A 13,667-nucleotide genomic window follows, 5' to 3' on the forward strand; every position below is an offset into this window, starting at 1 on the left:
CCTAAATTGTGATAAGGTTTTTGACCTTCCAGAATCTCGTTGAAATTCCAAACGTGGCTAGCCCCACATTTGTGAGTAATGGGGAATTTACGTGACATCCACTTGTACCATGGTCATCAACAAGGGAGGTGTACTTGTGAGAGGTGTAACTTTCACATACGAGCTCTGATTCAATGAATTTTGCATTGTTGGAAAGGTATCGAAGTGTGGATCAAAGTCAAGGGTGTCTCCACTAGTTTTAGACACTAAAAAGCCTTTAAAATACCATTTGATGCCTCAAAATGGCTATGGAAGTTTCCATACCCCAATTTTCCGATCTAGGACCCCCCACTAAAATGAGCCTTTAATATCAATTCCTCTAATTTTCCCACCTATAAAGTATTAATATAGATAAAAAATGGTATGGTGTTTGAATTTTAAAATTCCTATTAGATTTTAATAATAAAACCCTGTCTGGTTACGTATGTTTTAATTATTTGGGAAAATAAGTGGGTAATAACTTGTTTGCAACGGTCTTTTCAAAATGACGCATGTTGAGGACTTAGTGGCTATGCAACATTTACAATTAATTACTCATATTTCAGATGACATATTACAATGATTCGATTTGATTTGATTGAATATGGAAATAAAAATTAAGGCTTTAAAAATTAAAAAGCATACCATTTCCAAGTTAAAAAAAACACAACTTGACATTGGAGATGTATGCACAAAATTTACTCACCCACTTATGGGCTCGATAATCATATAGTTGTATCTCTTTGCGAATTGAATATTATTTTCGAGGTAGCTGGTGTGCCGAAACCTCCCATTCAAGTATACTTGTACTTGCAATAGGGCGAATTTGCATTGTAGTGACTAATCATTTCTTTTAATGTAAATTAAAATGAATTATTTTTTTTCTTAAAATTTTAATCAACTTTCAAAGTAACCATTTTGTTCTCTCGTGCACGGCTTATTTTTACTCATTAGATCTGAAATTTGGACCCATGGTTAAAAACAATTTTGGTTTAAATGGTTTTTTTTTGTCAGCTTCTGAAATGTTGCAGAAAAGAAGTTATAGCGAAAATTCCACGATGACTCGTTTTGGAGCAGCGAAACCCTAGAATCCAAAGCTCTGATACCAAATTTTATGAAACCAGTGCGCAAAAAGATAGAATAGATAGATCAACGACTTAAAAAGCAGCCTCTTCAAGGGGGAAACCTCCTTTACATTACACAAATGAACAATTCTTGGATGCTACAAATGACAAGACCTCCTTTCTATATAAAGGAGTCTAAGGGGTCATAATATAATCAGAGTCGACATAACAATAATAATGTAAGGGCACAACAATAACAGTAGTGGGCTTCTATGGGGCACAATAATAACAATATGGGTACTACATGGGCACAACAATATATAAGGGGGTTGCACTAATAACAATAAGGGGTTACACTAGTAGTATAGGGACCTAACAATGTCCCATTGTCAGCTTCGAAAGTCTTCCATTGTTTTGGTCGGTGATGGTCGTGAGCTTCCAGGTAGTCATACTATTGGCTCCTTTGTGGTGGGCATGTCTGGGCCTTCACAGGATGTGCTTCTGTAGGCTAGAATCACGGCTCTGCATGCTGAAATCGCAACGTTCAACTCTCTGGTTACCTTTGCCCCGAAATTCTACAAGCAGGTGGACTCTAAGTTTGTGAAGAAATATGGTGATATCACCAAGATTGAAATATGTACCCCTCAGGCACATTCCCGAGCACTCCAACTGGCCGACAGAGGCCTTATTGGGCAGTTCATGGGCCTTTGGCCTTCCCCTCATACTGTTAAGGCTTGGGTAGAAAAGAATTGGAATCCTCTTATCAAGAGGGGTGTGATCTCCTCCTTACTTGGCAAAGGGTTCTACAACTTTTATTTTGAAAACCGTTTGGATCGGACCTTATTTTTAGGAGTGGTCCATATTTTATGGGGGGCCAAGGGCTCTGTCTAGATCGGTGGAGCCCTAGTTTCAACCCCGAACGTGATATTCATTCCCCGGTTCCAGTTTGAGTGAATCTCCCTTACCTCCTCCTGCATTGCTGGAATGTTGCGACATTCCAACTTCTTGGGAACTCTCTTGGGAGATACATCAACTTCTCTGAACCCAAGGATGGCCTTTTCTCTTGTGCTCAGATCTGTGTGGAGGTGGACCTTGAAAAATGGCTCCTAGCGGTTGTTAACCTCTGTATGGATAGTTGGTCGCATGTAAAAGAGGTTGAATAAGATCAACTGCCCTTAAAGTGCAAGTTGTGCCATGAATATGGACACTTAGCTAAATACTACCCTAAAGGGGGAGACTCCGTGGAGAAACCTTCTAGGGTTACAAAAGAAAAATGGACACTGGTTAAGCATCGCAAGTCCTCGAAGATTCCATCCTATGCCAGCTCTCTTGGTTTTGGGATGGCTTCGACCCCCCTAAGTTGCCTACCAGGGGGGATGGCTCGGGTTTGGAAACTATGAATAGCTTTGAAGTTTTAGGCTTGTAGGCTTGTGTGGAAGGATCAGACCCCACCCTGCCTCCCCCTCCGGCTTCTAGGGCTTCTGCACATCGCTCTGTTACCTAGTGCCTCCCGATCAGCGGCCACATGGAGACCAGATCAAGTTCGGAAATTGATAGTGCCCCGAAGGATTCATTTGACGAGGAGGAGGAATTGGAAGGCTTCATGAAATATTTTGAAGGAAAGAGACCAATTGTGTAGCTAAGATCCGGTTGAATATAAAGCAGGCGGGCCTAGGAAGAAACAGCCTATTCGAAATGAGAAGAAAGCAGGGAAAAAAACAAAAAATGAAGTCAGATGGGAAAAAACTAAGAAAGACAAAGAATTGGGAGTCTAGCACACTATCCCACATCAGCTGTAAAATGCAGGAAACAAAGGAGGTGGGGGGAAGAAAGGAAACAACTTGGGCCCTAACAAGGGGGCAGGAAACCCAAAAAAATGATTAATGAATATAATATCTTGGAATTGTAGAGGACTGGGTTCAGTAAAGAGAATCATGGAAGTAAAATCCCTCATCAACAAAGAAAGGCTCGAAGTCACCTTGCTACAGGAGACCAAGATGGATGAAGAGTCTATCAAATCCATTAAACATAAGTTTTGGAACACTAGCAAGATTGAAACAATCAACTTCAGAGCAGTGTCCAGAGGTCTTTGTACAGTATGGAATTTGGCAAAGCTAAATCTGGTAAGTACTCTAAAAATTATGCATTAGGTAGCAACTATTTTTAATAAAATTGAGAAGCAACAACTCTTCATAGTGATCAATGTGTACATGCCCACCCATTTCCGAGAAAAGCAAGAATGCCAAAATTCCCTGATGGACCTGAAAAATACTCAGTGTGTGAATAACTACATTATTGGGGGGCACTTCAATACTACAATGGGCTGCCACGAGAAAAGAAGGGGCTCCATAATTCGAGATGCCCAACAGGAATACATGGAGGATCTCATCTTAGCCCTGAACTTATATGATGTCAAACCCCAAAAATTCCTTTACACCTAGTCTAACAGAAGAGTGGGTCTAAATAATATTGCAGCCTGTTTAGACCGTTTCCTTGCAGCTGACAATATCCTAACTTTGAATTACTACCTTAAGTCTGCCATCCTCCCCTAGGTTGGATCGGACAACCGACCGATTCGCCTGGAAATCTCCCTGCCCTTGGATCTGGGCCCCATTCCCTTCCGTTACCCTCCTCAATGGTTGGAAGTTCCTAACTTCTTCAAGATGTTATCCACCTCCTGGTCGGGCTGGATTGATGACAACCTAATTACTATATGGGAGGCCAAGGTTTGTGGATTGAAAAGAGACGTGAAAACTTGAATAAAGGAGAAAAAAATAGTAAGACAATTCAATATAAAAAATATGGAAGAAAAATTGGTTGCAATCTAAGGGCAGATGGAAACCATGCCGATTCAGGTTATGGATATCCATAAAGAAGTTGAAACCTTGAAGAGCCTTCACAGATCTCTCTGAGAGGAAGAGGAGTACTGAAGATTAAAATCAAGAAATAAATGGCTTAAGGTAGGGGATAGAAATACTAAATTCTTTCACAAGCAAGCCAAGTTTATAGAATCGAAAACAATATTACTCAAGTTACCCATGGGGGAAAGATCATCAATGTTTGAAGAAATCAAAGGAGAAAGAGTCGAGAACTATAAAAACTTGTATACCAAAGACCACACCTAGGATTTGGACAGTGAAGATTTCTTTCTTGAGGGCATTCCACCCCTTGTTTCAACAGATTGGAATATATCATTGACTGCTCCTCCAACAGAGGAAGAAATCCAAAAGGTAATCTTTTCCTTCCCCCCAGATAAAGCGTTGGGCCTGGATGGTTTCTCTACGAGCTTCTATCACTCCTTTCGGGATGTCATAAAGAAAGATTTGTGCAGGTTGGTGGGATACTCCTTTAAAAATGGTGCAATGGGGGGCGACATAAATTCTTCCTTCCTGGCCTTAATCCCTAAAGATTCGAACCCCTCCTCATTCTCTAGATTTCAACCTATTTCCCTCTGCAATGTCTCTTATAAGATCTTTTTGAAATTGTTGGCCTGACGTCTAAAGTTGTTATTGCCCCTCCCAATCTCTGAAAATCAAGGGGGCTTTGTCCCTGGGAGACAATTTTTTGACAACATTATCCTCATCCAAGAAGCCCTAGACTCCAGTTGGCGATGAGGTGATCAAGGCATGATCATTAAATTGGATATGGCTAATGCCTTTGACTGGGTTAGACACAGTTTCCTGCAGAAAGTTCTTCATAAACTAGGCATGGATGAGACCTTCATAAGATGGATAAATCTTTGTATCGCCTCCCTCCAGATTGCTCCATTGGTGAATGGTCGGGTAGTTGGTTTCTTCAAAGATTCCAGAGGTCTCCATCAAGGGTGTCCCCTCTCACCCTTCCTTTATATAATTATCACCGGCGCCCTAAGTAGATCTTTGGAGATCAAGAGAGCCTCCCTCAACCTCTCGGGAATTTGTCAAGGAGGTTTAAAAACACTATGGACAAATTTCTCAAGGCATCAGGGGGAGCTACGAGTGATAGTAAGTGCCACATATATAGCTGCAATATTACAAGGAAAAAAATAAAAGAAGATTGAGGAAATTATGGGATTTAAAGATATTTGGGACTCGAAATATTTCCATTACTTAGGTGTCCCAGTCTTCTTGGGACGCGCTGCACCGAATGCTTGGAAAAGAGCGCAAGAGAAAATGAAATCCAAAATTGTAAACTGGGGTGGGATTTTCGCTGAATAATGTGGGTAGAGAAATTCTGGTGAAATCAGTGCATTCGGCTATCCCCCTGTATTAGTGCACAATGCTACAAGCTCCCAAAAGTTTGCTTCACCAAATGGGCATGTACATCAGGAAATCCCTATGGGAAGGGGAAAAACAGAAACCAAGAAATATCACTTAGTAAATAGGAAAACAATCATAGCCCCAAAGCAGCATGGTGGCCTAGGTATTATGGACCCAAGAATTACAAATATGAAAATAGGAGCAAAACTTTATTGGAGCTCAGTCACAAATCCGAGTTAGTGGTAGTCCCAAGTTATCAGGACTGAGTATCTATCACAGCCAAATGACTGGGCTGGTCAAATGGCCTCTAGATGGGGTTCCCCCATTTGGTGTTTGATCAACTCCTTGAGGGATTACATCACAAAATATTTAAGCAATATCCCTGGAAATGGTGCCACTATCAATATATTTTCTGATTCAATTCTAGGTCTACAGTCCCTAGACTCTGATCAATCTTTGGGGGACCTTCGTCTCTTCTTAAGAGATAGAGGGGTGGAATCTTTGCATCATATTGTTGAGTGGAACCAACAAGGTGCCTAGAAGGGATGTTAAGAGGTTGTTCCCCCATTGTGCAAAATGCGGAAGACAGTTGGGGTTGGAAGAATACTAGCTACTTTGTGAAAAATGACTATTTGTACATGCTCACTGATACCCATTTACCTCCTAAAAATTTGATTTGGGGAAAAATCTGAAAAACAAATCCCATTCCAAAAATCAATTTCTTCTGATGGTTGCTTACCCATAAAAAAATCTTACTGTGGAGAATCTTAGAAGGAGGGGGCAGATTAGCCCCTCAAGGTGCCCTCTCTGTGAATCAGAGGAGGAGTTTATCTCACATATTTTCCTCTAGTGTCATGTGACAAAGGAAGTTTGGTCAGTGGCCCTTGGTCCCCTATACTGCAAAACCATCTGGCCTGCAAACATACAAACCTTATTCAATTCTTGGCCCATATCTTATTTGGGTTCCCTTCAGACCAAAAATAATTTTAAGGAAGTATGGTCCACTCTTCTGAAGTATATCAATTGGAAAATATGGATATCTAGGAATAAGGCAATTTTCAGAATGTCTCAGGTCCCAGCTAGGAATATAGCCATGACAACCCTCTTGGCCTGTATGGCACTGAATAACCCTGTCAAAAACCCTTCCTTGGATCAGTTGGAGTCCACTTGGATGGCCCAGTGGGAGGTACCCCCATCCTCTTGGGGTATGGAGTGTATTCTCGGAGTTAGGGCCAATTGGATTCTGAGGCTCTCCCTGAATGATCAGGTGGATTGGCTAAAAACCACAAATAAGTGGACCCTTCAATTCGACAGTGCGTCAAAAGGTAATCCTAGGGTGGCATGAGGGGGAGGGATTCTCATTAATCCCGAAGGAATCATTGAATTTAGATATGATTGGGGGCTTGGTCAGAAGACAAATAACCAAACAGAAGTGTATTATATGCTCCTGGGTCTAATCTTGGCACAAAGATATGGGATAAAAAGGATTTGAGTGTTAGGTGATTCCATGATCATTATAAGGCATATGATTAACACTTCAAAGGTTAAGATCACCAACCTAAACCAAATCAATAAGAGAACCCAGAACTTGCTCCATACTTTCGAATCGGTGTCCTTCTACCATGTCTTCAGGGGAAATAACCAAGAAGCTAATAGGCAAGCTAATAAGGCATGCCACTTGGAGGAGGAAAAAAGTGTAATAAACGATGTCGTGGGCACGACAAATATTCCTTAAGAAAATGAAGAGAGACATTTGCAGGTTGTTTTTAAAGTCTCAAAGGAATCTAAAGAAAGTTGAAAAGTCAATCATATCATAAAGATATGATGCCCCTCCATCCTTCCCATAGCTCTCCCCTTTCCACTCCCTCCCCGCCGCCCTCCCTTCTTCTTCCCCTCCCCCACTCCCCCCCGCCTCCCTTCCTTTATTCACCATCCCCCCTCCCCTTCCTGATTGCACTCCCCTCCTCCCCTCTTTGTGGTCCCTTCTCCTATGCCCCTCCATGAAAGATTCATCACCTCGGTCTCCTTCTCCCCTTGTTGCATCATCCTCTGGAAGTTTTAGCCAGTCATGAAGGCTCATGGGAAGCTGAACAATTTCACTCAAACAAGACGTGGCGTCATATGGCATTTTAATACCAGACCTTTTCCAAGCTTAAGTCACAACGTGCGGCTTCATTGTTCTTGTCCTGGTTCTTGGAGAATTGGGCGACACACCACCTTGAGCCTCTGCAGAGATTTGAGAATTATGAAGCATAAATTAATTCAGGTTCTCAGTGAAGCCAAGCTCACTCATGGGAGAATTGTTGGGATGGTTGATAGCGATCGGGAGCTTGGTGGGAATTTAATGGAGGATGGTAGAGTTATGATGGAGTGCTCATGGGATCTCAATTACATTAATCTCCTTGCTCATCTCTGCATCACCTCTTGGTCAGGCAGTAGTTATAAAGAGTAGAACGATATGTGGAATTTGTATGCTGTAAGGTTTGAGTCTGTGATAGTGGCCCCTGCAAAATCATGGTAGCTAGAGTTGAGGCTGTTGATTATTAGTTCCTATGTCACGGAGGTAGGGTTGTCTGTTGCTAAACGTCGGCATGAGGGTTTGAAGGTCTATGCTTCTAAGGTTTTAAGGGAAATTAATGAAATTATGAGTATAATTGAGGGGTTGCGGATGCTAGAAGATCTGGGCGTTGGAAGATCTAAGTGTTTGCATGCATTTTAGATTTGGGACACCGGGTGGGTTCTTAAATCTCTCCTGAAATGGGAGGAGAATTGGAGATGGAGTGAGGTTGAGAGGCGCATACTAGCAGAGGAACAAGGTAGTCTCCAGAGGATTAGCGGGGGTACCTAGTTCCAAGAGAACATGGAAAACAATGACAAAAATTGGAGCCTCTTAAAAAGTGAAGTTTTGGAAGCCAACATGCAGGGAATGGATGCCATTTCTTGGTCGAGCACGTGGTGAAGCCACCAGCGGAGGGTTGGTTTCTTGAGGCTAGGTGGAAACAATAGACCTTCATGTCTCACTTGTGTACATGACCATTGGGACTTGCCAGAGGCCATGACCGAGCTCCAACGTAGCATCCACCAACAAATGCATGAAAACATGACTATGCAAGAATGAGAGCTCGAGAAATGGGAAAACATCAGGCAATTGGATGATGAGGTGGATACACTGCGCCATCAGCTGGAAAATTTGAAGATCAAAGTGGAAAGCATGGAGGAAAATATGGAGGGTGTGACAGATCAGGAGAATTCCAAAGAATCAGAGGATGCTTCTCCTGGCTTGGATCTAAATTGCCTAGCTCCAATGGACATCTGATCACCTTTGTCTTGGTTTTATGTTTTTATTAGTGTGATGATTTGTAAATGTATATATCTTTTATCTCAGTTTGGTCGAAGTTACAGTTGTAAATACCCCAGAATGAGAATCTTTTGTAGGCAGGATAGCCATATCTATTGTAATAGGAGAATTCCAAAAACTCATAGGTGTGGAAGAATCATACCTCACCCCGCCTCCCCCTCTGGCTTCTGGGGTTTCTGCCCCTTGATCTATCCCCCAGGGCCTCCCCATCAGAGGCCACATGGAGACCAATGCAATTCCAGAAATTGATAGTACCTCAGAGGATTCATTGGACGAGGAGGAGGAATTGGAAGGCTTCATGACTTCTTCTAAAGGAAAGGGATCAACAGGGAAACTAAGCTCGATTGAAGACAAAATAGACGGGCCTAGGAAGAAACAACTTGTCTAAAATGAGAAGAAACCAGGGCAAAAAACAAAGAATGAAGTCAGATGGAAAAAAATGAGAAAGACAAAGAATTGGAAGTCCAGCACACTATCCTGATTGCACTCCCCTCCCCCTCTTCCTGTGGCCCCTTCTCCTATGCCCCTCCACGAAAGATTCGTCAGCACGGATTCCTCCTCACCCTGTCACATCATCCTTTGCAAGTTCCAGCCAGTGATGAAGACTTGTGGCAAGCCGAACAATTTCACTCAAACAAGACGTGGCGTCATATGTCATTTTAGTACCACACTTGTTCCAAGCTTAAGGCACAACGTGTGGCTTCATTGTTCTTGTCTTGATTCTTGGAGAATTGGGCGGCACATCACCTTGGGCGTCTGCAGATATTTGAGAATTACGGAGCATAAATTAATTTAGGTCCCAGTGAAGCTGAGCTCACTCGTGGGAAAATTTTTAGGATGGCTGATAGTGATTAGGAGCTTGGTGGGAATTTAATGGAGGATGATAGAGTTATCATGGAGTACTCATGGGATATCGATTACATCAATCTCCTTGCTCATCTTTGCATCACCTCTCGGTCACGCAGTAGTTATAAAAAGCAGAACACTATGTGGAATTTGTAAGTTGTAAGGTTTGAGTGTGGGTCGGTGGCCTATGCAAAACCCTGGTGGCTAGAGCCGAGGCTGCTGATTATTAGTTCCTATGTCACGGAGGCAGGGTTGTATGTTGCTAAAATTTGACATGAGGGTCTGAAGGTCTATGCTTTTGAGGTTTTAAGGGAAATTAGCAAAATTATGAGTATAATTGAGGGGTTGTGGATGCTGGAAGATCTGGGCATTGGAAGGTCTAAGCATTTGCAGGCATTTTGGATTTGGGACACTGGGTGGTTTCTTAAATATCTCCTGAAATGGGAGGAGAATTAGAGCTAGAGTGAGGTTGAGAGGCGCATATCAGCAGAGGAGCAAGGCAGTCTCTGGAGGATTAGCAGGGGTGCCTAACTGTAGGAAAACGTGGAAAACAATGAAAAAAACTAGAGCCTGTTAAAAAGTGAAGTTTTGTAAGCCAACATGCAGGGTATGGATGCCAGTTCTTGGTCGGGCACGTGGTGAAGCCATAGGCCGAGGGCCGGTTTCTCGAGGTTGGGTGGCAGCAATAGACCTCCGTGTCTCACTTGTGTACAAGACCATTGGGACCTGCGAGAGGCCCTAACCGAGCTCCAATGTAGCATGCACCAACAAATGTGTGAGAACATGACTATGCATGAATGAGAGCTCGAGAAACGGGAACACATTAGGGAATTGGAGGACGAGGTGGATACATTGCGCCATCAGTTGGAAAATTTGAAGATCATAGTGGAAAACATGGAGGAAAACATGGAGGGTGTCACAGATCAGGAGAATTCCAAAGAATCAGAGGATGCTTCTCCTGGCCTGGATCTGAACTGCCCAGCTCCAATGGACATCTGATCACCTTTGTCTTGGTTTTATGTTTTTATCAGCGTGATGATCTGTAAATGTATATATCTTTTATCTCAATTTTGTCAAAGTTATAGTTGTAAATACCCTAGAATGAGAATCATTTGTAAGTGAGATAGCCATATCTACTATAATAGTCTAGATAGACAAAAAAAAATCTTTACCAACTTGTTGAAACATGAATAACCTACCTATTGTAAATCCCCAATTTTATTGCGAATAAGTACGACTTTTTAATACAAATCTATACTTATTCTCGTCTTAAAAAAACTTGGTATGAGTGATGTTTGCAGCAATATTATTCACTCACCCACTGATGGTCCTTATAATCATATAACTTCATCCTTTATAGACCGAGCATTGTTCTTTTAAGGTAGTTCGTGAGGTGAAACTTCTCATTCAAGTCTACTTGTACTTGCAAGAGGGCGCACTCATCATTGTAGGGCACCAAATTGACATCGGGCCCGGGAAATTCATTTTTTATAAAATAAAATACATTAAACTCTATTTACAACTTTAATCACTTTACAACTACAAAGCAATTACTCCGTTGTCTCATGCTGAGCCTGCATCTGCTCACTCCACTTGACTGATTGGATGCCCAGCCCCACAATACCGATGGGTCCCTCACTCACCAGCAATTGAAGTTACACAAAATTCTTTTCCCAAACCCTGTTCCACGGAATACCCGGCGTAGTATTTAGAATCAAAACTAGCCAGAAAAATTATATATATATTTGTGTAATTCTATAAAAAAATTATTAAAATTGAAAAACTAAATTCATTTTTACATTAAAATTAAAATTTATTTCTCATTATTTAAAAAACTCCAAAATGATTTCTCATTATTTAAAAAAAAACTCCAAAAGATCAAATGAGATGCAAAAATATCCCACAGTCAAATTTAACCCTTCTATCCTCTTAGCTGACCAAAAGAAAATACGGATAAAAGTGTCTTATAATTGCCTCAATTTTAGCACACGCACATGTCGTTAGCGTCAACATTGAATTACTTTTGACTGGATATGCAGTTTTGATCATGACATGCTTCAGGTGAACAACCACGGGTTACGTAGCGTGTTACATAACATCGATTAGTTTTTGGTGCGTTATATTCATCAGAGCTCGTCTTTCTCTGTTCTTATTGATTTAAGATACCCACTAAGACATCAAGTAAAAATGCAAATTTGTACCTTTACTGATTATAAGTAAATAAAATTTTATTTATTATAAGTAATTAAATTTTTACAGAATAATGTAATTAGGTTTACAAATTTCAATAATATATAAAAAAACCTGGAGTACTGTATTTATATGTTGAAAGGAGAAGTTTTTTTATATTTACTGATTGAAGCGAGTAACAAAAGACAATCCTATATTGAACATTATAATATTGTTAGTTTTAGATATCATTTTTTGGGATTCAACTGCGTTAAGTAAGTCATTCAAACGTATGTAAGTCATTCAAACGTATGACCATTTCCATGAGAGGTAGTCGTAACTGACTAATTTCTCATGATTTTTGAATAGTTCACTTAGCACTCATTGCATTTCTCATGATTTTTGAATAGTTCACTTAGCACTCATTGCATTTCTCATGATTTTTGAATAGTTCACTTAGCACTCATTGCATCGGGTGATGCTCACAGGGGTGAAGAAGTGGGATTGAAACTAGTGAAATGTGGAGAACGAATCACATAGCATCAATCATCACTTCCGGGGCTTGCACCCGGTAACCAGGACTTCCCAGGAGGTCACCCATCCCAGAACTCCTCTGGCTCAAGCGCGCTTAACTGTGGAGTTTTTCCCCACAATCAAGCCCACTTAGCTTGCTACCCCATTTGCAAAACCTTAGCAACAGGGGTGAAGAAGTGGGATTGAAACTAGTGAAATGTGGAGAACGAATCACATAGCATCAATCATCACTTCCGGGGCTTGCACCCAGTAACCAGGACTTCCCAGGAGGTCACCCAACCCAGAACTCCTCTGGCTCAAGCGCGCTTAACTGTGGAGTTTAGGGGTGAAGAAGTGGGATTGAAACTAGTGAAATGTGGAGAACGAATCACATAGCATCAATCATCACTTCCGGGGCTTGCACCCGGTAACCAGGACTTCCCAGGAGGTCACCCATCCCAGAACTCCTCTGGCTCAAGCGCGCTTAACTGTGGAGTTTTTCCCCACAATCAAGCCCACTTAGCTTGCTACCCCATTTGCAAAACCTTAGCAACAGGGGTGAAGAAGTGGGATTGAAACTAGTGAAATGTGGAGAACGAATCACATAGCATCAATCATCACTTCCGGGGATTTACGCAGTGCATTATATCTAATATAATGCACTGCGTAAATCCCCCATACTTAAATTCAAAAAGAGTCAAGGGATCTCTACTTGAATGGTTCATGGTGAACTATTCAAAAATCATGAGAAATTAGTCAGTTACGACTACCTCTCATGGAAATGGTCATACGTTTGAATGACTTACTTAACGCAGTTGAATCCCAAAAAATGATATCTAATATAATGCACTGCGTAAATCCCCCATACTTAAATTCAAAAAGAGTCAAGGGATCTCTTCTTGAATGGTTCATGAGGCACAATACTGAGCATCACCCGATGCAATGAGTGCTAAGTGAACTATTCAAAAATCATGAGAAATTAGTCAGTTACGACTACCTCTCATGGAAATGGTCATACGTTTGAATGACTTACTTAACGCAGTTGAATCCCAAAAAATGATATCTAATATAATGCACTGCGTAAATCCCCCATACTTAAATTCAAAAAGAGTCAAGGGATCTCTACTTGAATGGTTCATGGTGAACTATTCAAAAATCATGAGAAATTAGTCAGTTACGACTACCTCTCATGGAAATGGTCATACGTTTGAATGACTTACTTAACGCAGTTGAATCCCAAAAAATGATATCTAATATAATGCACTGCGTAAATCCCCCATACTTAAATTCAAAAAGAGTCAAGGGATCTCTACTTGAATGGTTCATGGTGAACTATTCAAAAATCATGAGAAATTAGTCAGTTACGACTACCTCTCATGGAAATGGTCATACGTTTGAATGACTTACTTAACGCAGTTGAATCCCAAAAAATGATATCTAATATAATGCACTGCGTAAATC

Source organism: Pinus tabuliformis, chromosome 1_2 (assembly GCF_031772625.1).
Source record: "Pinus tabuliformis cultivar Carrire ecotype Pingquan chromosome 1_2, CPIR1, whole genome shotgun sequence".
Lineage (NCBI taxonomy): Eukaryota > Viridiplantae > Streptophyta > Pinopsida > Pinales > Pinaceae > Pinus > Pinus tabuliformis.